Source organism: Benincasa hispida, chromosome 11 (genome assembly GCF_009727055.1).
Source record: "Benincasa hispida cultivar B227 chromosome 11, ASM972705v1, whole genome shotgun sequence".
NCBI lineage: Eukaryota > Viridiplantae > Streptophyta > Magnoliopsida > Cucurbitales > Cucurbitaceae > Benincasa > Benincasa hispida.
Genome location: NC_052359.1, coordinates 59993318 through 59997126, shown reverse-complemented (window position 1 = coordinate 59997126; position 3809 = coordinate 59993318).

Here is a 3809-nt window from a genome sequence, read left to right as displayed (position 1 = left end):
ATATATTATTTGGAGAAAACAAGGAAAGCTTGATTGAAAAAGACGCAAATTGAAACAAATGAAAATAGAAAAACATGGATTTTGACTATAAGGTTGACGGATAATGGTAGAGTGGGTCTTTGAGCACGTTATTTTTATTTTTTTTAGGTTTTAAGTTGATGTGTGAAACGAGTCAGCAAGTCATGTTGAATTAGAAGCTTGAGACGACTTGTGAAACCTACAATATAGAATAATTATACAGATGGGCACGTTTAAGCTTTGTACCTTATTTTGAAAGTTTACTCCCTACTTATACCTATTCTATCTAGCACCATTGTCGCCTCCATAAAATAGGCCACCGGTGTCAATGGGTGAAATCTCAATGGGCTGTTTGGAAGGCTGGAATATAATCAGGATTATTGAGAATCAAATGAGTGTTAGAATGCGTGAGAAGTCGAGGGCAAAATAAAAATTGGATCGTGAAGTGTGAAAACGGTGGGAAAGATGGTCGAATTGTAAACTGTTATGACAAAATGAGTTTAATATTTTAAAACGGGCCCAAAACACTCAATCCAAACATGAGTTTTGGATTAAATTACAATACAAACTCATTCCATTATGGGCCCTGATAGCCCCCATGATTTTCTTTATGATATCAATGGCATGCTATGAGTTTTTTTGCCCCTAGCCTAAACCTATTGGAAGATTTTTATTGTAGTGATAAAGAAGCAACTAGCTTTACAGTCCTCCTAATAGTATAAATTGTTTTTTCCCCTCTTTATATTTATGTTTAAGTCTTATACTTTGAATCTCTCATTTTATTTTAGTCAAATATACTTTAAAATGTCTACATATAATTTTGTACTTTTAATAGATATTAAAAGCAGTCCACGTTTAGTTCAATGCATATTGTTATGGGTCATTTTCAGACCAAGAATCTTGAGCTTGGGAAGACACAAGGGATGTAAGAAATGGGCCAGTGGGCTAAGGGAGGAAGAAAAAGAGAGACGTTGGGCCAAAATATTGAGTTGATGCCCTATATCTAATAGGGTCCCATGGTTTGTAAATGTTTTGTATAATCTCATTGTTTATTTAATAAAATATATGATATTTTATTCCTTTTTCAATTACATTAACTACAAACCAATAAACTAACATCCAAGGTTATCTTGTAGCTTAAACATGTATGTAGAGACATATGGATGGACCATGTTTAAGTGATAACCCAAATGGTCTGTAGTAGATAGATAAGGTGAGTACCTTATCCTGGTGATACTACGAGTATGACTCGTTTTGTAGGTGTTAAAATTGTTGTGAAGTACTACAGATGATCTAATCCTGATCATTCATGTATAGACATGTGAGTGAGAATATTTTATACAAAGAAGTTTGTATAAGACCGGACCACGAAATGTCTAGTCTCATTATATAACGATATTCATAATATAGGCTTACATTTCACCAGGATAACCATAGGTAACATGAACTAAATCTTGAGCGAGTTGTGAACTTCTGTCTATGAGGACAGTTCTTTGATTTGTACGGGTGAGAGTGGCTAGATCGCTGATTCAATAAGCCTACCATTTTGGAGATTCGTCTGATTGGGGAGTAGAGAACACGGCTACACAAGAAGGAATTCACTCCCTCCCTGAGCTCGGAGTGAGTAGATAAATTGCTCCCTTAAGGGCTAATTCCAGGGCTTAGATAAATTACACAAGAATGTATCATATGTTTAACTCTAGTCCAATATCCTTTTCTAGAGGAATATCATATATATGTGACAAAATTATTTTTAAAAAAACACTACAAAGTGCAGTGTATAGACTAGTAAAGCTATATAAGTGCACTTATTTCTCAAAACTTATGGTTCTTCAGGACTTAATATCATTCATCATCTTTCTGAGATCAGATGATATATCCTTTTCACATCGAGTGAATGAACCATCATAGGAGTATTCATGATGTACATAATCCACAACATATCTTTAATGTATAAATTGATGTAATTCCATTTGCTCTATGCTTTATTTGCAAGCTAAGACAAAAAAATTATCATCTTAATTTTTTTCTTTAAAAACTTTATTGTCTTTGAAATCTTTTCAGGAATTTCTGCCCAAATCATCAATATATAATAAATCTCAGGTTATGATTTCTTTATAAAAACACATAGACATATTGGATTGTTTTAATCTATATAGCGATTTTTGTAACTTTAATGAATACAATTCCCAGGAATTTGATTTATATATTTTAGGTACCTTAAATTCTTATGGGATTCTCATATAAATATAATTATCAAGAGATTCATATAAATATGTTATGACTACATCTATAAGATGCGTGTCTAGATTTTCATACACAGCTAGACCAATTAAATATCTGAATGTAATTGCATCCACCACTGGAGAATACGTCTCCTCATAATCAATACTAGGTATTTATGAAAAATCTTGTGCAACTAGTCTTGTTTTATATCTTATGACCATATTGTTTTCATATCATTTCCTCACAACTCATTTGTATCCCACAAGTTTGACACCTTTTGGTGTTCAGACTACTGGTCCAAAAACCTGATGTTTTGAAGGTGAGTTTAATTTTGTCTCGATTATTTCTATCTATTGAGGCCAATATTTTCTATGTCGACATTCTTCAACAGATTTTAGTTCAGGATCCTCACTTTCATATATAATGTCAAGAGTAACATTATATATAAAATTGTTGTCAATAACTACATTAGTTCGGTTTCCTTTTTTTTCTGTCATGACATAGTTTATTGAAATTTCATTACTATCTTTAGGTATTTCACCTTCTTCACTAGTCATATCAAGGATTTCTTCATGGGTATTTATATCCTCAAAGAGGATTACCACGCTTCTGGCATGTTTCAAACTCATTAGTGACAACTTGTTGTGTTAGGATATCAATTTTCAGTGGAATTTGCAACTGGTATACGTGATTAGTTACTTTCTTTGCTTCTATAAATGCATCAAGCAACTGATTTGCTATATTTTGCAAATGAATTATCTTTTGAACTTCAAGTTCACATTGATCTGTACAGGAGATCTAAATGAGACAATAATATGCATTCAATGTAATTTCTTTTTCCAGGTTCTTAATTCCTCCCCCTAATGTTGGAAAATTTGTCTCATTGAAATGACAATTAGCAAATTGTGCAGTAAATACATCACTCATCAGGGGTTTAAGATATTTAATAATTGATGGAGAATCATATCCAACATATATTCCTAACCTCATTTGAAGACCTATCTAAGTGCTTTATGGTGGAGCAATTAGAACATATACTGCAATCTAAAAATTCTCATATGAGAAATATTTGGCTCATGACCATAAGCTAATTGTAATGACAAGTACTTATGATTAGATACTGGCCTAATGCGTACAAATGACATGCATGCAAAATAGCATGTCCCCTTGCAGATGTAGGAAGCTTAACTCTCATAAGCAATGGTCTAGCAATTAACTACAAACGCTTTATGAATGATTGTGCTAAACCATTTTGTGTATGAACATGAGCTATAGGATGTTCAACACTTATCTCAGTTGACATACAATAATTAACAAAAGCTTAGGATGTAAATTCACTAGCATTATCAAGACGAATGATCTTAATTGTATAATCAGGAAATTGTGCTTTTAACTTAATTATCTAAACAAGTAATCTTACAAATGCAACATTTCGACTTGATAATAAGCATACATGTGCCTATCTGTTGGATGCGTAATACTCATAAAATATCTAAATAGTCCACTTGGTGGGTTAATAGGTTCAGATATATCACCATGAATTCGTTCTAAAAACGCAAGTGATT